General features: G+C 36.3%; 1 non-coding gene across 1 annotated transcript; it reads right to left on the bottom strand.

The window, feature by feature from the left end:
- Positions 1-366: 366 nt before the first annotated feature.
- LOC138821149 (U6atac minor spliceosomal RNA) lies at positions 367-492 on the bottom strand. Its single transcript, XR_011370085.1, has one exon. It is a non-coding gene; the product is annotated as a U6atac minor spliceosomal RNA (small nuclear RNA).
- Between the last annotated feature and the right edge of the window lie 23,654 nt (positions 493-24,146).

Genomic DNA, 24,146 nt, shown 5'->3' with positions numbered 1-24,146 from the left:
CTTCCCATCCCTTCCCATCCTCCCCCACCCATCCAACACTCCTCCCCTCCCCCACCAAAGTTGTAAAGTTCATTTTCAACATAACGACTTGTACGTCTCGTTGTTGCAATGGGTCCACCTGTATCCCTATTTAAATGATTTGTTTTTCCCCTCCCCCTCCACAAATTATAACAACATCAAATACAGTGAAAGCAGGGGTTATACTGTTGGGGAGGGACATACCAAGAAACAAAGAAATAATCTTATAAATGTGTTAGAAACAATCGCATGAACAAAAAAATTTTGAATACATATCTTAGGGTTCATTTCCCTAACATCAACTTAACTGACCTTTTCTGCTTGACTCAGACATATACTACTTATTGCAAAAAACGATGGTTAGATGCCACAAAGTAGGTGGCAATGCCTTAACCGTATGCGTGTTGTCAGGCCCAAGGGCCTCTTCCAACCTTGCCAAGGGGAGTGCTAACCTTCTCTCCTTTCATACAACACATTAGTACTAATTCTAATTGTAGAACATCAGGTACCGGGGCTTCAGACAATTTGATATGATAAAATATGATTCACAGGTTTTCATAATGAGTCCATATAAATAAGGGTATTTTTGTCTAGACATGTTTTCTGGAAGCTTAAATCTGTTGTACTTGGAGGTAGAAATAAGAAGATTGGCTAAGAAGATGGCTCATATAGATACATACATCTGTATACTATATGTGTGCATACATATATACATATGTGTGCAAGTATACATATAAATATCAGTATATTTTCAAGTTAAATAATTTTGGCTCATAAACAGATAACTTCTCAGTTACAGTCATAATATAAAACTATCTTTTATCTAAATAAGTTTTTATAATTACACCCAGTTTAAAAGGTTCTTCAGTAGAAGCTATAAAAAAACGATTGTTACTTGAAAGAGACATTGCAGGCATATTGATATACACTTCTAGTGAGAAAGTGTACATGGATCAAAAATGTGTCTGTGGAAAAATAAATATCAACATTTCTTATTTAAAGCTTATTGGCTTGAATTATTTAAACACATAAAAGCTCAACGTTCCTTACACACACACACACACACACACACACACACACACACACACGCACGCACGCACACACACACACACACACACACACAGAGAAAAATACACTGAATGATTAGACATACAAAGTCATCAGACAGAAATTACCTGTAGCATATAGTTAATAAGCCCTGGTCTGAAAGTTTGCTAGGGTTGGCAGAAATAAAACAAACAAGATAGTTGTGAAAGCAAAAGGCAATGTTGTCACAACTTGTTCTCATTTTAAATGAAAAATAATGAGTCATGATTGGTGAAAAATAGCCAAAAGAATGTATAAAATTCATTAGGGGCTTTCTCAAAGCAGGTAGCAAGATTCCTGTGAAAGATAAAACTTCTTACAGAGTAGGGGAGATTTTCTTTATTTTTAGTTCCAAATCTGTTATGAAGGAAGAGTTCCAGGGAAGGGAAATATAAATGGCAGCACCAGACCTCCCATACACTGCAGACTCCCAACACCTCCTCCAGGGATGGCAGTTGTATCTTCCACCTACAGATTTCAATCATGCCCGCAAGCCCTAGTCGTCCACCATATAACTGATAACGAACCCAATCTGTGCTCTGGAAAGAGAAGTTAATAGTGAGCAAATTCAAACTACCATTCATCCCAGAAGACACCCTGACATGCTGGAGTTAAGAAATATGGTTTCTTCTTACACTACATCCATTGTGAAAAATTGTTGACTACTTCACGGTTTAGCCATTTGATTGCAATTTGAATGATGAATTAGCAGAAACTATTGTAAGTCATCTAGAGGTTATTCAGGTGAAAGTAGTTCCGGTATTGTGTTATTCAAATTAATTTGTCATATTCTGTAAGTAAACCCTTGTTTTCCCTGCAGGTAATTTCTCAATGGATAGTAAAAAATAATACAGAATATTCATTTCATGTTATAATAGTCTGTAATATATGAATATATTCGATGTATTATTACTACCTAAGTTGAATTGGGTATTATGTTGAGGCTTATTCTGACACTTATTTCATAGCTTTAAGAAACTAGAAAGGAAGCACAGTATACAAACACGTTTTGGACTGGGTTGGAAGTGTAGTTCAAGTAGTAGCACCACTTGTATAGCAGGTGTGAAGCATTGAGTTTAAACACCAGTATCAACACAAAAATGTTAAAAGAGACAGGAAAACCGAAAAATATTTTGAAAAGAGGTAAAATAGTCCCCTGTCACTCTACATTAAAATCACTATTCCCCAGTGAAAAACTTTGATGGATTGGAAGCAAATAAAATATGATACTCACTTTACTCACATATATTTTGATAAAGTAATGTACTGAGGTCAACATAGAAAGCCACATAGAAAACTTAAGGTCAAAGACCCTGGAGAAAGATTAACTGGCACTAAGTGTTGGATTTAATTAAGATTGAATTATTTATTGCTCCATAAGCTAAGAAAGTGACTCTCTTCATGTGTCCACTCTGTAAAAATAGAATGAGAATGATAGTGGATGGTTTAAAAATATAATGATTAAACACATAGAATGTACTAGAAATCCCCCAAGCATGTTAGTAGCCTAAATAGATGTTTGTTATTAAATTGCATGTTTGTACACATACACAGACACAAACTTGTTTTTTTCCAACCTTTACAATACACATATATTGTCATGGGAGTTATTTGGGAACAGAATTATTATGAAAAGTGAATTACTTTTGGAAAAAGAAGGCTGGCGTTCAGTCCCAGAATCAGTCATTTCTTCCCATCATGTTGCAATATGTGCTTCTTTGATTGTCCTTCTACCCAGACCGTGTGTGTTTGTGTGTGTGTGTGTGTTGTTTCCACAAATAAAACAAAGTATTTATACGTTTCATAAGTCACAAAAAACTCTTTGATTTAATCTGAATTCTGTAGTGAATTCTTTTTTAAAAAATATATACTTTTATTGCTATGGTTAAGGTGACATGTAGAGGCGTGGCTGTTTCATCAATCAGGTAATACGTAAATTTCTTTTTGTGCAAGGTCACCCTTTCCTTTCTTTTGCCCCAGTGTCCCTTCCCCCATGCCTGTCCATAAATTGTATAGTGGATTTTCCACATAAATCATTTATCTCCAATTTAAAAAACCAAAAGCAGCACTGTTGCTCAAGCGGTAGAACACTTGCCTTGAGCTGAAGAGCTGGGGGAATTGCCCAAGCCCGGAGTTCAAGCCCCACAACCGACACACACAAAAAAGAAAAAGAAAAAGAAGAATTTGTTTCTTATTTATCATAATTGGAGAAGTTTCATTTAAAAATCACACATAGGACATACTGAGGAACAAGCACTGAAATCTTGCCACATTCAACTCTATATCAAGTACAGTTGGACATCAATTTCTCAGAACACATCAGACCTGAGGAAGCATTTTGTGGGTACTAAAATGAAAAAAGTACTGAGACCCTGGAGATTCCTTGTCTTTTAATGTCTTAGTAGTTTATTTCTTTTCCCTGTCAAACAGCACTGTAGTCTCAGTGCACTACAGTTTATAACCCAGTGGAGTGGCTCATTCCTCTAATTCCAGCCTTTTTCAAAGGGTGAGAGAAGAATGTTTGTGAGTATGAGACCAGACTAGCCTATGCAGGAGCCTGTCAAGAGTCTGTCTTAATTGAAAAAAACCAAGCCAGCCAACTGTCTTGTAAGGTGGCCATTTCATGTTCCATTGCTCTTTATGGCTCTGTGTTCTTGTCAGCATTTCCTTGTTACGCCTGTTCTAGAGTTTGCCTCTCCTAATTATTGTACAGTAGCATCTCATTGTTCCCATGTCCCAGACATAAGGAAGGTGAGGTAAACGTAGAAACTGGTAAGCATGGATTTATTACAATAAAAATCATCTGCTGTATAAATCACACTTTTAAGAACAAAAAGGAAAACTACATAGTTCAAGGAGAAAACTTTAAAACACATATCTACAAACTACTACAACACAGATACTCCAATAGCCAGGGGCATGGGTCCAAGTAATTGAGGGCCTACCTAACACTCACAATTCTGTGGGTTCAAAACACCAGGACCACTCAAAACATACAAAAAGTTATTTTAAAAAATCATTAGAAAACAACTGAAATTTAAATTTGTCTGAAAATATGAAGAGACAAATTACCACCGAAGAAATAGAGAACGAAAATAAACATCAGAATATGTACAAATGATCATATAAGATGATGCTAAGTGAAATGAACTTCATGATAGGGACACAGGAGGTCTTTCTTTGTTGTTGATGTTGTTAATGTACTATGTGATTTTTTTTGTTTCTTTTGAATGTTCTTCCCCCTATGGTATATCCCCTGTTGTCACTCTACTTGATTTTGGTACCCTGAATCTTGTATATACATTTGTCTAATTCAGGAAGGGGAAGAGGAATAACAAAACACTGAAACAAGGACACAGGATGACCCATTGCAACAAGGATACCCACAAGACAGCATATTAGAAATGAACTTTACACGGGGGGGGAGTAGGAGTGGGGGAGTGATGGAGGGAAGGGACAGTGGGAGAACAACAAGGGAGGGGGTAACAATGCTAGACAAGAAATGCACTCATTGCCTTACTCATGTAACTGCAACCCCTCTGCACAGCATCTTTACAAGAAAATAAAATTTAAGAAAGAAAAAAAGGAAAAGGCTTACTATAATTTATTATTAGGGAATTATATATTGAAATAAAATGTGAAGTGGCTAAATTTATAATATGCAAAAATGTGAGGCATTTGCTGATGGGAATGCAAAATGAGAAGACCACTTTGAAAACAGTTTGATAGTTTCTTACAGAGTTACACATAGTCTGATCAGACCAACCAGAAATCACATATGTGATACTTACCTAACTGAGTTGAAAACAATGTTCACACAAAACTTAAACGGAAATTTATGTCACAGTTTTACTCATAGTTCTAAAACTTGGAAGTAACTAAAATATGCTTCAATAAGATAAAATTAGTAATCAAATCTGTAGTTGTAATGAAATAGCTTACAATTGTAAAAAGACAAATGAGCTATCAATCCCTCACTGAAAATAAACAATTTATGATTGTTTTGTGCTCAGTGAAATACATCAGTCTGGAAAAACTACAAAATGTATGATATCAATGATTTGACACTATGAAAAAATATAAAAAAACTAAATTCATCAGTGGTTGCCAAGGACTGAAGCTGGGAAGGCAAGTGTGAAACACGGGTGTTTTTGTGTTTGTTTTGGTTTTTTATGATGATGAAAGTATTCTATATGACACTTTAACAAGGAAAATATAATACAAAATACTTGCCAAAATTATAGACATTTAGAGCACCAAGCAGAATTTTTTAAATTTTATTTAGCAGGACAGGAGATATCAAGACATAATAAAAAATGTGGCAAAACACCATAGTGCTACCTGTTAAATACAGCTTCATTGATGGTAGAGAAGTGTAAGCTGGAGAAATAACAACTTAATAACTTTAGAAGCAAGTGTTATAGCAAGTACTAAACCCTCTCTAGTAGTTTCCCATGGGGATGTGGGTTAGCAATTGAAATCACTGTACATGTACGTAAAAGTTAAACAACTAAGTAAAGGAAGACTGTCTTACTGCAAGAATGCTAGAATGACCTATATGGTGATCTAATACTGCAGAAGATATCAATATAAAAAGAAAGATGAGAATGTATTGAAAAATATATGGATATGTATATATTCTCAGGTTAGTACGTATGCACTACTTTTTCTGTCAGCTGCAAATAACTAGAAGCAACAAAGTCGCTTTTCTTTACTAATATCATTCAAAAATAAAAGGAAACAGGGCTTCTTTGAAAAATGGCCAATCCTAGGACCAAGGCAAAAAAAAAAGTATAAGATAAACTTTGAGCATCTGTATTCACACACACACACACACACACACACACACACACACACACACACACACACACACACACACACACACACCACAGAGTCATGAAAGATAAATAAAACCATACTATTGAAAGTGTTTTAAAGAGGTGTGAGAGACCAAGACCTAAAGGCTCAAACTGTAATCATTTGAACAAAATAAAGTAGAGCTGAATAGTAGCCAAAAGTATATAACAAATATTCAAATATTCATATTGATGAGAATAAATGCCTATATTAATAAATAGAAAGATGAAGTGGCAAAAATCCCCATACAGAAAAGTTCTAAATATTGTATATAGAAACTCTCAATGACAGTAGAAAAGCATAACCCCTTCCTTTTAAAAAAACTTTTTGCCAGGCACCAGTGGCTCACACCTATAATCCTAGCTACTCAGGAGTCTGAGTAGCTCAAGAGCTACTGAGGATCACAGTTCAAAGCCAGCCTAAGCAGAAAAGTCCCCTTAAGACTCTTACCTCCAATAAACTATTCAAAAAATCCAGTAGCGGTGCTGTGGCTCACGTGGTAGAGTGCTAGCCTTCAGCCCAAAAAAGCCCAGGGACAGTGCCCTGGCCCTATTTCCAGCCCCAGGACTGGCAAAAAAAAGTATTTTCATTATACTTAAGTAGTGATACAAAGAAGTTACCATTCAGCAAATCAGTTCTGGATACAATGCATCTTGATAAATGTCATCCCTTTCATTACTCTCCTCCTTTCCTCCCAACACTTTCCCTCAATCTTCTTAATTTGGTAGGAATTACATTAAATATTGTGAGCTTCCTCCCTTCATCTATTCATTCAACTACTTCCCTTCCCTTGACCTTCACACACCAGTTTTAAGTACCAAGTTCCTGGAATTCATTTGTTAAAGTGTGATCTGTGCACACTGACCAGGATGGAAAGCAAAGAAAATATGTCACATATACTCTCACAGATCAGGCAGTCGTGGTTGGCATAAACAGTGATGAGTTGTGCTGCTGGTATATACTCTCCATATTGAATGATGACAGAATACTTTTTGGGTATTCTTCCTTAACATATCCAATTAAAGGGCTTTCTCCAAAATGCCTGTCATTCCACAATAGTAATTTAAAAAACAAAATAAAAGGAAAGCCTGGGAAGCTTTCACCATCAAGAAAAATCAGAAGCTACATGAATACTGAAGGTCATGTGGCATTCTGAGTGAGAGCCAGGAAGAGAAAAGGGCATTGAGTTAATAAATGAAGTGAAGGCTTCCGTTGATCATGAGAGACCCAAGGAAGACTCCACTTGCAAAGAAAAGGTGAGAAGGGATTTCTGCAGGGCCTCCCTGCCACTGTGCATGACTGCAGGAAGCTTCCACAGCCCTCATCGATTCTGGGCACACTCTGGAGATTTGTCTAGACTTCCTGTGACTATATTTCCACAGAGCAAGAGCCCATGTTATTACTTCCAAAATCCATACGCTAAACAGCTCAGGAGCATTATCAAGTGAGACCCATTATTAAAGTCATATGCCATCCTTGGGTCTGGTACCCTCAGCTCATCTGATGGTGCACCTTAGCTGAACCTGACAACCTCTCTGGCGGCAATCCTCCCACCCAAACAGCCTGTAGCACAGCTAGACTGCACGAGTACCCAAATGCACCAGAACGCATCTTCACAGGACCTAGAGGACAACTACATTCCACCACTGGCTTTTTTTTTTTTATAGCATCCATGTGCATCTGAGTCATAAAGACAGGGGCCCTGCCCCTCCAATGTGCCTAGAATAGAGGTGGCCAAACCTCAGAGCCTATATTCATTTGAATCTTCCCCAAACTCCATCCAGGTGATGATCTACCACCATGGGAAGCCAGGCAAACAGCAGCATCTGCACATCCAAACACAGTCTGACAGTCAGACAGGTGGTAGTGAGCAAATCTCTCTAGCTAGCCCATTTTTGTAGCCATCTGAAACACAGTACCCACATATTCCTGAACCAGAACCAATAGCAAGACAAACAGCAGCCAACTCACCAAAGAGAAAAATCATACAAACCATGAAATGCCTAGAGGAAAACAGGAATGTTTCTGGAGAGTTACCTGTGCAGAGATTCTTTTGGACATATCCCAAAAAACACAAGTAACAAAAGCCAACATTAACAAATGGGATTACATACAACTAAGAAGCTATTGAATAGCAAAATAAACAATCAGCAGAGAGAGGAGACATCATACAGAATGGGAGAAAACATTTGCAAGTTATTCATCTTGTAAGGATAACAAGGGATTGACATTTAGACAATAAAAGAACACAACAGCAAAAAATCCAATAATTTGAATTTTTAATTTACAAATTGCTTGAATAGACAAAATAGAAAAAAATGATACACAAGTAGCCACAATATACGAAAAAATTATTCAGAGCCTGAGCTGGGCACCAGTGGCTCACTCATATAATCCTAGCTACTCAGGAGGCTGAGATCTGAAGATCATGAGAGACAAAGCCAGCCCAGGCAGGAAAGTCCATGAGACTCTTATCTCCAATAAATCACCAGAAAATGGAAGTGGTGCTATGGCTCAAATAGTCAAGCACTCTCCTTGAGCTGAAGAGCTCAGGAACAGAGCCCAGGCCCAGAGTTCAAGACCCACATCCGACAAAAAAAAAAAGTCAGAGTCTGGCATCAGTGGTTCATACCTCTAATCTTAGCTACTCAGAAGGTTGAGATCTAAGGATCATGGTTCAAAGCCAGCCAGGCATAAGACTCCTCTTTGCATTTAACTACAAAATAAACATGCATGTGAAGCTATGGCTCAAGTGCTAGCCTTGAGCACAAAAGCTCAGAAATAGCACCCATGCCATAAGTTCAGGGGACACACACACACACACACACACACACACACACACACACACACACACATACACACACAGAAAAAGTTTAGTCACTAATACTCACTTGAAGTGCTAATCAAAGGCACAAGGACATATACCACCCAGTTAGAAAGAATATTAGAGGTAAAACAAATTACCATAACTATGTGGAGAAAGAGGAAATCTTTCATCCTGTTGGTGGAATTGTACAGTAGTAGTATAACTATAACCTATTATAGAACATATATCGAAGTTTCTTTTAAAAATGAAAAACAGAACTTACATATGATCTAGCAGTCTACTGTTGGATATGTGTGTGTGTGTGTGTGTGTGTGTGTGTGTGTGTGTATAAAAATCAGCATGTTAGGCTGGGAAGGTGGTTTAATGGTAGAGTGCTTGCCTAGCACACATGAGGCCCTGGGTTCAATTCCTAAGCACTGCATAAGCAGAAAAAGCTGGAAATGGTGCTGTGGCTCAAGTGGTAGAATGCTAGAGTGATAGCCTTGAGCTGAAGAGCTGAGGGACAGTGCCCAGGCCCAGAGTTTAAGCCACAGGACCAATTAAAAAATCAGCATGTCAAAGAACTATGTTAATGGCAGCAACTATTCACAGTGAGCCAAGACACGGAATCAATGCAAGTGTCTATTGATGGATTAATGGATAAAGATACTTAGTCCTACAGTCAAATTCTAACACTTGTAAGAACTTAAATACAACTGCACAAAACTGTTTTAAATGGAGTAGCCAGATAAATAAAGATATATCCAGAATCTGAAAAGGTTGATTTTTTTTGCGTGTGTGTGGGGAGGTCCGGTCGTGGGGCCTGAACTCTGGGCCTGGGCACTGTCCCTCAGCTCTTCAGCTCAAGGCTAGCGCTCTACCACTTGAGCCATAGCGCCACTTCCAGCTATTTTCTTTTTGCTTATGTGGTGCTGAGGAATCGAACCCAGGGCCTCATGCATGCAAGGCAAGTGCTCTACCACTGAGCTACCTTCCCAGCCCTGAAAACGTTGATTTTTTTTATTGAAGTAAGCATAAAATAGCACTGATCAGAACTTGAGGAGAAGATGGGAGGAGGACAGGATGAGTGCAAAGATGGTAGTGATGGATACAGGGGAGAGTTAGGTGGGAGGAATAACTACTAAAACCCCTACCATGATGAGAGAATTACAAATCAGAACAATTAATTACATAACTCAAGACAGCTACTTAAGAAGGATTTTGAATTTCCAACAAAGAGATGATAAATATTCAAAGACAGATACTCAGTGATGGATACCCATTACATTTATCCATTTATTCACACTCTACAGGTATTGACCTTTAACACTCTTCTGTATCAATTTGTACAATTGTTATAGGTCAATACAAAATTTTAATACAATCATGTATTATAATTATACTAAGTACATGAGAGCAATATAAAATGTTAATAGTTGGGGTGATTGCATATGAAACTCTGTACTCCATTTACATTTAAATTCTGTAAATGTAAAATTGTTCTAAAATAAATCATTAATCTTGAAAATTATATGTTGACATATGTATATGTGCATATGACATTCCAGTGGAATCTAGCCTCATGTCTTCCCATATATCACACTGGAAAAGCTATCCAGTCTCTAACATGATCTCCACAGCCCCCTAATCTCCTAGTACCTTGTCTGTGTTTCCTCTGCCAGCTTTTCATGTTACATCCCACCTTTTATCCTCAGGCCTAGAGCACCTCCTCCTTTGTGTCTTACATTAATGCATTCCTAAGGAATCTTTTCTACTTAAAGAAATTGAGCTCTTCTTCATAGTATGACACCCTACACTTATCAAATAATTGATTTTTAAAATATTTATATCCTCAGATAGGAAGAAGGCCATAAAAGGATAAACCAGGCTGGACATGAAGTTTTTGCTAGAAACTCAGTCATGTCATTTAAATTGTATAATTAAGAAATACAAAGGAGGAGGCTACAATGCTTGATAAGAAATGTACTCATTATCTTGCCCATGTAATTGTAACCCCTCTGTACAGTATTTTCACAATAAAAAATAAATAAAAATTAAAAAAAAGAAATACACTTTCAGTGTAGTCTAAGCACACACACACATACACACACACACACACACACACACACACACACACACACACATACACACACACATTTTGAACCTGGGAAGTCTTTTTCCCTTTCCATCCTGTTAATTACTTATTAGGTGTCCCAGGGTCACACACCTCAAACAGACTTTTTATATTAAAGTGTGTTTTAAGTGATTCCTAGTATCTTATGCCCTTGAATAACAAATCATATTTGTGTTTATCTATTCCTCTGTTCTTGAAGCATCATTCATTTTTGTGCCCTTATAATTACAAAAACAAGTCTGCTCCATAATAGACTGTCAAGAGATACTTAATGAACTGACTTGTGCTGAACTACCTAGCAATTTTTCTCTTGAAGTAGTATACTTAGATTGGGGGTTCTATTTTTCCTAGAAGGTTGAATCCATTTGGAACCTAAAGTCACATTTATAGAAAGTAGCAGAAATGCCCTTGGCATTCTCACTCTATTATTAAGAGCACTTAGCACTTACAACTAAGTGTCTTGGTATTGCTTCTATGGGCAAGGCGTGCTATTCAAAAATTAAGATTAAGAAAGAGAATCAATGAGAAATTCACAGAAACAATGCTGATATTCTCCTCCCTAGAAAATCTTAACATCTTTAAACACAAATTATAATTAACTATGGAAATCATGTGTGCTTGTGTATCTGTATGCTGTGATTATAAAAATTCAAAGATATTTACATTATCATTTTAAGTTCATAACTAGCACAACCTATTCTAAAATATCTTAATCTCTTAGTTATTAGGGTAGATTCATTGTCCGTTTGGTTCCAACATGAATAAACATGTACCCTTTCTAACCTACTAAATAAAAGTTAGGACTGTTCTTACTTCTGGCTTATGTAATGTTAATGCCTTTCTATTTTATTTTCCAATATTCTTTGGATTAAATATTAATTTTATGGAAAAGTTACCAGTGTCGCATAAAATATAACTTTTTAAAAAATAAAGGCATCAACAATAACTAAAGAAAGCTGAATAGTATGCCAAAAAGGGATTTTAATAACAGTGTCATAGTCATAGAAGCCTGCTGTTTAAAAATTAATTTCTAGTTTGAAAACATTACTGGCAGCACCATGAGTGCACAGAACATAATCTCTCATTACTAGAGCATCTCCTTAGAGCATAAATGCCAAATTCTCCAAAGGAAGGACAAAGAATACTTTGAAATCAGAAGAAGCTTGACATATAACTGAAACTATGCATAGTTATCTCCAAACAATATTTTTAAGCAATAGAGTTTATGAAAACAAAAACTATAAGCTGAACACCTATTGTTCTATAAATAAAGCCTTGTAAATCTTGAGGTCCTTTATTCAAAGCTTAGATTTGAATAGCTAAAATTCCCCAGGGTAAAAGAAAAGCAATGCGACTCTAGAATAATTGCCTTTCAAACTATTCATGCTTTCATTTGTCATGATCTAATCTCCTGCTGTGAACCAGGAATCAGTCTAGCTGATGCCCACTGGCTTCAGAAAGTCCTTACTTTAGCTAGAGACAAGTCTCCAAGACCATCAGAGCTCAACTACAGAGAAACCACACATTGAAGAGCCAGTTCCAGTGCTTCTCTATGGAGAAGCACCTGTGCTTTAACACAGAGCTCTGACTAACAGTGCATACAGAATAAAATGCATTTAGCATTCCCAACAAATAAATATGTGAGGTGTTGCTTAGAAGGATCTGAGATGTCCTTGCCTAAAGGACACTTTTCAAAAGACTTAGGGCTGGGTACCAGTGGCTCACGCTTATAATCCTAGCTACTCAGGAGGCTGAGATCTGAGGATCGCAGTTCAAAGCCGGCCTGGGCAGGAAGGTTCGTGAGACTCATCTCCCATTATCCACCAGAAAACCAGAAGTGGCTCTATGGCTCCAGTGGTAGAGTGTTCCCTTTGAGCTGAAGAGTTCAGAGACAGTGCCCAGGCCCAGAGTTCAAGTCCCATGACTGACCAAAACAAAAAACAAAATTCTTAGAAATTTGATAGATATTCAACTAGCTAATTTATCTTGTCTTCATCTTTTTCTCTGACTAGGCTATTTTACTACTCTATTCACATACAAGTTAACTTACAATATGACATAATTATTTCTATCCACACAAATCCACACAAAATAAAATTGATAATAGCCCTGTAGATGTTCAAGAGTTTTTACCAGTTTGCCTCTAATTATAAAGTTGATTTAGCATTCCTTATCTGACTATAAAGGTGTGGGTCTTAAGGTTATCTTACAAATCAGTTGTCATATCTCACTGGTTTCATCATTCATTCATGAGACAAATAAATTATATTTATTCATTTTATGTCTATACAAGAGTCATGATTATATCCTCCTTAAAAAAAAGAAAACAGTAGCCTTTAGCATCTGAATAAAGACACCTTAAATCACACAGAGTGTCTCTGAATTTTCATGTTACTTATCTGTCAAGGGAGTGCTTCAGAACCCACATAGGCTTCATATTCTGTTATCGGTGATGCTTTCCTTTTTGTCATTTATTTCTTTGGAAGCTGAGAGTGATGAGCTGAAACTATCGGTTCCAGCAGAAATATGACTTGGCAAGAAGAAAAATGTGGGGAAATCACATGGTAAATATTTAGAATGACAGTCCATGATTACCAGCAACATTTATTCTGACCAAAGTGATGAAGGAATGAGTGTGCTCCAAAGGAAGTGCTGCAAGGTTTAGAAGCACTCCACCCACGGAGCCACATGTCCACCATCCATGAGGCTTTATAAGGTATCTCCACTGCTTTTCAGAGCAATCGCACTTTCTCAGATCAATTAAAAGACTGGCTCAATTAAATCACTCTGTACTTTTAAAAATACAGGCAATCCTAAGTGGGAAGAAAATATATAAGCCTTCCACGTTTTTGGAGTTATGTGCAATGTATTATTTTGCCAGCTTGTCAGTGGTAGTGAGTAAAATAATTATAGATATGTATAAATACAGAAATATATGTAGCAGGGACTTAAAATGGAAGATCCAAAATACATAAGACCCAGAAATTTCCAAAGTAAAGAAGGACTTAGAAAAGACAAGGCCCAGAAGGAATTCAAATGTTTTAAAAGCTCATCTCATGCCAGTGCAAAAATACACAAAGCAGAGTAGTTAGAAAAGAGGATTTGAATGCATTCACCCTGAAGAAATAACATTTTCAGGTGACAGATCCATTAATTTCCCGGAGTTAATAAGTACCCATCTGCACAGAGATCAAAGCAACAATTTGTACCTCAAAAATATGTACAAATATTATGTCAATCTAAACTTTCGTAAGTCACAGATACAAAATCTCATACAAATAAATGTTCCTCTGAAAAGAGATTAGGGTTAGGAGTATTTATTCAAAAGCACTTGACGTGAATCTGTAATGTAGTTTTTTAAACTATGCATGTGTTGGGTTTATAGTTATAGAATTAAATGAAAGAAAAAATAATTTTGGAGACAATCAAAACAAAAATAACAGGGTCAGGAAATAAAATAGAGAATAAAAGGAGGATTGATGAAGATTCTGACCTAAGTGATGAAAGATTGTGTACTCACTGAAAGAAATACCACAGAGTGTAAAACTATGGAGCCCCATTGAATGTACCTTCTGACTCTGCGGAAAGAAACAGAAGGGCCTTTGGAAGGCCATGGAGAACACATAATATGCTTGAATGCTTCCTTGTGTATTGGGAAACACCTCAGATTTGTGTCTGCCACCTATGTGTAGTTTTACATGCGAACTATAGATGATCAGCCATTTTCACAGCAAATCAAATGGTTATTTCTGAATTTGTGGAAGTTCGAATTTTTTGGAAGTTTGAGAGGAAAAAGGAAGTCGTTGCCATTCCTGTGGAAGGGAGGCAGCGTCAACATTAATTTTTTATGCCCTGCTGTTCAAAAAAGCCACATGGACAGTGGAATAGACCTTGTAAGACCAAAAATAAAGATATGAGCATTTTGTGTAGGTCTTGGGGCTTGAACTCTAGGGCTGGGCATTGTCCCAAGCTCTTCAGCTCAAGGCTAGCACTCTACTACTTGAGCCACAGTGCCACTTCCAGCTTTTTCTGCTTATGTAGTGCTGAGGAATCGAACCCAGGGCCTCATGCATGCGAGGCAAGCACTTTACCACTGAGCCACCTTCCCAGCCCTAAATATGAGCTTTTTACAAAGATTATTGCAACATGTGTGTGATTCTGAATAGTCTGCCAAAAATATCAGTGTGTATGGCTTTAAGAATGTGAGATGTGTGGCATTCAAAATGTAGGCAAACTTAAATATTTCTAATATCCATATGCATAAACACATAACTTCAAAGTCATTGAATCATTCTAACATTGCATAAGATCATAAAAGGCTCTGGTCTACTAACTGAGGAAGAAAAGAGCAAGACCTTATTTCAGTATTTTGTTATTTCCCTTCCCCTACGCAAATTAGAATAATGTATATACAAGATGCATGGCACTGGAATCAAATACAGTGAAAACAGGGGTTATACCATAGGGGAAGAACACACAAAAGAAACAAAAAAATCACATGGTACAGTATAAATACATTAAAAACAACAGCAAGAAAGATAAAACCACTTGTGTCCCTATCTTGGGACATCCATCATCTTATATGGTCATACGTACATAGCTTTTGACCTTTTGACCTTTGGCTTGTCCTACACATATACTAGTTATTGCAAATAAGGGAAAAAGCTTGACCAATTGTAACAATGAGCTGAAGGAGACATTATGTTGAAAATGAACTTTACAACTTTGGGGTGGGGCAGAGGGAGGAGTTGGGGAGGTAGGGAAGGAAGAGATGGTAAGGGAAAAACAAGGGAGGAGGTAACAATGTTTGATAGGAAATGTACTCATTATCTTACAGTATTTTTAAATAAAAATATATACAACAAAAGAAAGAAAAGAGCAAGACCAATATAGAATAGAGATAACAATTCAATGACTACTTCGTAGACAAAACATTTGGCCAAACTTGGTCTATGAAGAAAATGTGAGGTAATGAGGCTTTATGATTAGAACTGCATCTCTTTTTTCTTTAATTTTACTTTAATCATTAAGTAGTTGTAGAAAGGAGTTGCCATTCCACAAAGCAGTACATGAACACAATGACTCTTGATCAATATGACCTCTTCATCATTCTCTCCCATATTTGTGCAGTTGGATGTGATTAAATTCAGTTGCTGTACTTTGCATTTGTATGCTGTTGTTCTTTGCCTAAATGTTTAACCTGCTGCAAAACAAAGCACTTCTGACTTCCTGACAATTATGTTCTTTTTATCTTTCCACTAATTGCACAACTTTAATACAAGGAACAAATATATTCTTTTTCAGGAAAATGAACCATCTCAACAAAGACCCAGAACTTAAAAGGAACAAGTAACTAGGAGTTAAACAGCATTCACAATTAGCAGTGCAGCTTCAGGGAAAAAAATTGGCAATGGTTGTGAGGTTGTGTTGATAGGAAAGTACAAGGAACACTAAATTCCAAGATAATGTTTAAACTCCCAGGTCTAGGAATTCAGCATTAACATTCCAAATTGGCCATAATATAAAGTATTTCCTTCTTGACCTAAATGTCTACTTGTACCATTCGGAATGGATTCCTTCTAAAGAAAATGCCTATGCATTATCAAAAGGAGGGAGAAGGAATTTAGGGGTACTAGGCAGATTAGAAATTATAACCATTCCAGCTCATCAAATTGACTATTACACACTATATCTGAATATACTTAACTGAGATTGGGAAATTAAGATGTATTTTTTAAAACACATAAGAAATTACCTTATATATACCTATAAATAACTTACCTGTATTGTTAGAAATAAATGAGTAAACAGGCAAATATATAGGCAAGCTATATTCTTATACACTATGTTCTTGAGCAGTATATAGAGACACACTAAAACAAGATTTTTCTATAATATTAACAGTTGTGTTTACTAACAGCTGTTGCATTTGATGAAATAAATTATGATTAATTGACTTCTGTTCTTGTTTCTTTTTTGATATTTAACCTGTTGACCAAATATACATGCATTTTTTTCACTATCAGGTCTCATCAAACAAGACAATATATCAAGGGAAGTGATTTTCTAGGTGTTGACTGTCACCTATCTCAGTGAAAATGGAGTTTGTTTTAGTGAAACATAACAAGAGGCACAATGTGTTTATCAAGGTACCAAATGCGTATATGATTACTTCTCCTCTTTCCTGAACTTTCATTAGTCTGGGTCTATCTCATAAATTTATAGGAAGTCAGAACTGAAAGGAACCACAGAGATCATTCAGCTTCAGATCATTATTCCAGATGAGGAAAATCTAGCCTAGCAAAATGCAGAGATTAGCTATCCATCTACAGGAGCTAAGTGGTAGCATGAGGACCAGGACCCCATTCTACCTACTCAGACCCATGAAAGCCAGCAGTCAAATCTGTTCCTTCCTTGTTATTTCAACCCCTTTTCATCATGTCTAATACTTGCAAAATATTTGTGAATATACTATGGAATGTATAGGGAAAAATTATGTCTAAAAGACAAATCAATATAATTCCCATATTATATGAATATAATACATTGTTTACAATGTGCAGTCATTGGAGGAAATTTTTCTGGGAAGATGAGAAGACATGAAGGAATAATAAAAGCACTAGAAGGGGGGAGTGGAAGGTACAGGAATGTGCTAGAACCTTGTTTGGAAGACTGTACAAACTGAAAACAGAGGCTACTCCATAAAGTCTATCTCTGAATGAAAATATACACATCATGTTCACTCAGATAGATAGTATAAAATATGTTTATCAATGTAGAATGTGTATTGTGAATATATAGTATCTCATTTTAAGACAAATCGGATAGGGAGTCAATCTATGAATCACAGCTTCTAATTACAACACACACTGGAATGTTTGGTGGGAAGTTAGTTCTTTCTTCTGTATTTAGGAGACATGTTTTACACCACATATTTTGCTAGCAAAGAAATCAAACCAAGAAGGATGAACAGGCATGAAGATGATTCTGAGCTTTCGGTGAGTCCCAAAATATGACTATTTATTGTATATGTATGCATGAAAGCAAAATTTTGACAAAAGACTATAGTTCAGAGGTACAGAAAGTAAGATATACACATACAAAGAGAGATTCTTCTAAAACACATGTTAATTAATCTTGAGTTGCCAAACGTATTTATATTTATTTGATAATGCTATAAAAAATTCATTCTAATGTTCTATTTCTTAAAATTTATCTACTGTTCCAATCAACATAAAAATGGACTTTGAACAAAGTGGAGAAAGCTTTTTACTAATTCTTACACACTTACAGAAATGTGTACACTTCTGAAATTTCATGATGGGTTTCATTTTAATTCTGAAGTAGAATTATTTTAAATGTGGGCAAAAATTAATTTCTTTAGAAATAATTTGTAAATGTTAGTATTTACTTCTTAACATATTTAAAAAACAACAACAAATGGTCACTTCCATAATTGTAAGGATGGGCAGAACAAGTAGAATACAAAGACAGATAGAGAGGAGAGCCTAGTGTGTGAGTCATGCTGAGAATGGTCACTCCTATTAGACACCAGAGTGGAGGGATCTGAGGTTAGATGGATGTGATACAGAGGAAGGTCAATGTGAAAAGTTACTCTCCTCATCTTTCTGTAAGAATTGTATTGCTGGAGCTGGGAAGGTGGCTCAGTGGTAGAGCGCTTGCCTTGCATGCCTGAGGCCCTGAGATCGATTCCTCAGCACCACATAAGCAAAAAGAAAAAAGCCGGAAGTGGTGCTGTGGCTCAAGTGGTAGAGCGCTAGCCTTGAGCTGAAGAGCTGAGGGACAGCGCCCAGGCCCAGAATTCAGGCCCACGACTGGACCCAAAAAACAAACAAACAAACAAAAAGAAATAATTTGTTCACCAAGTTATTGATTATAGTTTTAAGAAGCTTCTTATTTCCATGTAATAATTTTAAATAATGTACTCACCCAAATTTTACAAGTTTTGTTTTCAGGAATAAATAATCACTACTTTAAGGGTGCTTTCACATTCCTCCCACTGCCTTCATTCTTATTTTTTTTCCACATGTACTTGGCACATTTGACCTTGTTCAGCATTTACAAAACATCTCTCCCACTGGTTTGGCTCTGAAAATGTAATATTTTTAAATGGATAGTATTTGTCCACAGTTGGCTACTTTATCACTCTGTGTGTATATGATTCCCTTGTAGTTAATGATGCATTTTTTTTCTACTTGCTGTGGCAAAAGAAAAGGAAAACTAATTCAGGTACATCAGTCAGTATTACCCAGCATCAAAGGACTTTCAACAACCCAATTCAATGATGATTTATAATGGATTCTTTATTTCAGTTTAGTTTTGTAATTACTGGTTGAACTTTATCAAGACTGTGATGCCACTGTGGTTTCTAAAGGGCTTTTGAATATTCCGGAGCAGAATGGAAAATTGATCCCTATAGAAACTAGAAATGCCTTTCCTAAGCATGCTTAACTATCAAAATACAGTCACACTCCCTAAATTCTCCCATTAATCTGCCAGGTACCTCTCATGGCCGATTACAGAAATCCAAAACTTTTCTGATATATACCAGTTAAAATTTTACATAGTACCCTAGTGTCTTTGGTCTCACTGGGTTCTAGAGACCTAGCTTGTGAGTTCTTCTACTCTGGTGATGACAGGGGAAAAAGGCCTTCCTATCAGGAAAAGCCAAATCCTTTTTACAGACAGACTAGCTGCACTCAACCTGACCCCCAGCCTAGTAGATTTACTTCATTGGCAGCCAAGACATTTTTCAAATTAATCACATCTTCCTGCAGGCACATGGGGACCATCATCCCTCATTACTACAAATCCTACTTCCCACCAGGACTCTGTTCCTGTTGTTCTGAGTGCAACCCCATGTGTTCCTGTATGGTGCAGTTCCTCCCTTGCTTTCTGAGTATAGATGACTTATAAACTGATGCTGGTCTCTCCTATCTGTGTTCAGACATTGTGTTCACGTACAGGTTGAATAGTAGTAGGATTTCAGAAGTCTTCTCTGTGAAAATAGCCTTGAGCCTTCTCTGATTGTAAGCAGAGAACTCAAATTTCATAAGTTCACTGCTGGCCTGACTTTTCCCTGCCACACATTCCCACAGAGGGGAAAGACAAACACTTGCCTGGAATAATTCTTTCTTCCTCCATCTGCCCACTGATTCTTTTTGCCATGATTCCTCTCATAGCTCTGTTTACTTATATCACCTTCTCCTCTGCTGTCTCTGAATGTGTATCAAAGTGTTCTCTATCTTAAAAGGCCCTTTAGCTCCATATGGAAATTGTGGGAAATGCAACCAACTTATACAAATTCTTAGTCCTTTTTATGAGCTGAGATTTCCTGTCCTCAAGGCCACTCTGGGTCTGGGCTTAATTATTGTCCTTAATGATGGTGATAATCTTAACTATGTTGTTTTCCTTCTGACCTCCTAACTTAAATTATTGGAATCTGAAGTTAAAACATTGGTTCCTTTCCCTCCAAAGTGCCCACAGCTCCTGATGTAAATGTATTAAATCTCAAGCCAGTTGCTAACTCTGTGTCTCTCTCAAGTGGCTTTTGTTAAACCATTTTATTTTAAAGGAGCTCTGACTAGAAGAGGGAGTGGCTGCCTTCAGCTCACATCCTACTTCTACCTCAGTGTTATGGGAGTTTACTCAATGGAGTCCAGCAATAACAGAAACCTAGGTTGATTGATCTATGATACACAGAAAGGAGTATTGACTGAGGACAAGATAATTTATACTGTGCCCTAGAACAAGATAGCAAAAGAATCTATTTTTATTTCTAAGCAACATTTTACAGAGCAAAATGTAAATAAGCACAACTAATTTCAATATTATATTTTATTTAAACCAACATGTAAAAAATATAAGCCAATTGGTATTTAAACTGTAAACATTTTCTGTTCATTCTGCCTTAAAATTTGGTGCCTATATTTTACAGCTGTAACATATCCTATTGTGTATTATGCCCATTTAAGAGTTCAGAGGCAGCCAGGCTGCATAGTGCAATCTTACAGAAAAAAGCTAGAATGTTCATTCCAGATCCATTTTCGATAGGCAATGTATTGATGAGCAAACAGCAAAATTTCTCTATGCAATGAGAAGATTAAAATAACAGTTCCCACCTCAATTGATTGGTTGTTACTGGGGCTAAATGAGTAGTACTTTAGAACAGGAAACAATATATAAATATATACAAGATCAGGTGTACCTATACAGAAGAATTGTATGGTATATGATGGGATTCGAATGGTATAATTTCTTTGAACAACTTATGTTTTAACAAAATGAAGCCAGAAAATAAGTTGTCAAGGTAGTGAGGTGAAGAGGGGGGACAGATGAATAGAGAGAGGAGGTATAGGTGAATGCAGTCATAATGTTCAATTTATATATGTGAGAATGGAAACTGGGTAAAATGAAACTAGATAAATTGAGGGGATGGGCGGATGGCAGCAGATGGAGGAGAATGACAAAAAGGGTGACGCTGATTGATCAAGATGCATTGTACTCACAAATGGCATGTTGAATCGTACAACTAATTAAAGAGAATTTTTCATAAAAGAAAAATTAAAAAGTTAAAAAAAACTAATAGGAAACATAACAAGACATACCAAAGCCAAATAAGTATTTGTGGGTGTTCTGACTAAGTGCAGAACCAAGACCAGAACAGCATCTTGCTTTTCCTTCTAGTCCTATTTTCTTTCCATTATGTGCTGACCAGAACTGATTGATTTTCTGTTAGTATTTTGGAAGTTGCAGATCACAGGTTACTTTCTTCTCAAGGTGTTAAATTTTCCAAGTAACTAGATTTTAATTAAAAACCCAGTGAAGTCTCTTGTACTTGTTTCCTTTATTCCAGCTGTCTTTGAATTCCTCATGAGCCTTTCTTATCCATCGTCTTCTGTTCTTCTCATTTTGTGTCTAGCAATTAATTATACAACCTTGGTCAAGGTACAATATCTTTATGAAACTCACTTTCATCATCTGAAATATTGGAATCAGGAAACCTTCATATTGAGGTTTCTATGATACTAAGTGATGCCACCTATTCAAATACATAAATACCTATAAAGTGTTGATTCTTCTTACATAAATATAGAGTAAAACTTAAGCTCTATCTCCAAAATTAGTTCTTTCTATTTTTTAAATACTTCATCATGTGATTGCAATAAGTGTTTATACAGAAATGAGGGCAATGAAATTCTTTTGCACTGTAATCTGTGATTTCATTGCATTTGCATATGCAGAAAAATCTTGACATAGGCACACACACATATATGAACAGATATGTACACATAAATACACACATGCACACATCTAAGAAGACTGCCAAGGAAACAAATTTCAGACTAGAAAGAAGTAATGGTATTACTAGATCAATATCTCTTCCTTCTTTGGTAAATGAAGTTGAGAGAATTCTAAGGAAACTGCTCACTTCCAAGGTCACACTGGTATTACCAATATGATTAAAACCGGAAACTGAGCTGATTACAGTCCATTTTCATTACATTCACAACCTGTTACATGTCCACCAGGAATCTTCCTCTTGGGTTTATATCAATTATTCAATGGTCATTTGGGAGATAGATTCTAATAAACATTTAATTTTGGATCATTATTTCAAATATTATTATAGATAAAATAAGAAAGAACTACAGGAAGTAACTAATATGACAAGCAGAGATTTTCCTATCAAAGAAAATGTTAAGTTAGTAAACATTACATCTGAAAAATCTTAATTGAACAAATTTATACTTTTAGTCTCAGAAAATCTTAATAAAACAACTAAATATATGGTAGATGTGATTGTAAAATGTACAACTTACCCAACTAGCTATTAACATTTCTGTACATCTGTTATATACATTAGAATAAACAACGAATTATTCATGAGACTACAATTAAGAATAGAGTACAAACTGAAAAGTCAAGCAAATCTCATTTTTTATCATATTTTTTCTACTTCTAGAGTTAGAACTTGATTAGCTGGCACTTTAGCCATGCCTCCAACCTGGAATTTTACTGGCTGTTTTAGATATGGATTTCTTTGGGCTTCTCTGGCTTCAAATAGCAGTTTTCCAGATCTCACCTTCCTAAGTAGAACTACTGCTTGGGAACAGGCATCAACAAATATTTCTATTACTAGACAGGTAAGCTATATAAAATAATATTTTCTTTTGAGATATTGGTGAAGCACACTACGTTAAGTACGGGAAAAATGCATCTTAAAATGGTTGGTATATATACCACATTTTCTTGATCCATTCATCTACTGAGGGGCATCTGGGTTGGGGGGGGAAGGAGAAGGATTGGGATTGGGGGGGAGGGGGAAGGCTGGGAAGGGATGTGAAGGGTAAACAAAGGAGGAGGCTGCAATGCTTGGTAAGAAATGTACGCATTATCCTGCCCATGTAATTGTAACTCCTCTGAACAGTATGTTCACAAATTAAATTAAATTAAATTAAAAAAATGGTTGGTATAAAACACCTACAGTTTGTCATTAACACATAAATAATTTATTATTAAATTGGATGAGTTGGTGTTATTTTGCCTATATTATTTATTGATTGCTTGATTCTATTTAGAGTGAAATGAGCCTTGTCTTTGCACCTTTGGCTCAAGAATTTTAATTAAAATGGAATCATTTATCCTAAGCACAGTCTAATATTGCATTAAGACACACAACTTTACTGAATAATATTAACATACTGGCAAGTAATATGTATTTAACATGAGCCATGAACAGTAACTTATTTTCTCCTTTTTATTAGTGTATATTAATTATACGGTATTTTATTGTGATAATTATATATACACACACAATATGTATATATTTTGATTAAATTTACCCTCTGTATTATTCTTATTACTTCATAACCTTTACTGGGTTTTATATTCCATTATCATAGGTGTTCATTAGGTATTTTGGGGGGAGGTCTGGTCCTGGGGCCTGAACTCTGGGCCTGGGCACTGTCCCTCAGCTCTTCAGCTCAAGGCTAGCGCTCTACCACTTGAGCCACAGTGCCACTTCTAGCTTTTTTCTTTTTGCTTATGTGGTGCTGAGGAATCAAACCCAGGGCCTCATGCATGCAAGGCAAGTGCTCTACCACTGAGCCAACTTCCCAGCCCCCCATTAGGTATTTTTCTCATATTCACCCCACTTTCACCAGCTCCTTTCATCTTTCCAGTGGTTCTCACTCCTAAATAGTTGTCCATTTAACACTCTGT

The sequence above is a fragment of the Dipodomys merriami genome, unplaced genomic scaffold, assembly GCF_024711535.1.
Source record: "Dipodomys merriami isolate MVZ:Mamm:240054 unplaced genomic scaffold, mDipMer1.0.p SCAF_9, whole genome shotgun sequence".
In the NCBI taxonomy this organism is placed as follows: Eukaryota; Metazoa; Chordata; class Mammalia; order Rodentia; family Heteromyidae; genus Dipodomys; species Dipodomys merriami.
The sequence above is the reverse complement of the archived record's forward strand: the minus strand, read 5'-3'. Positions and strand labels throughout refer to the sequence as shown.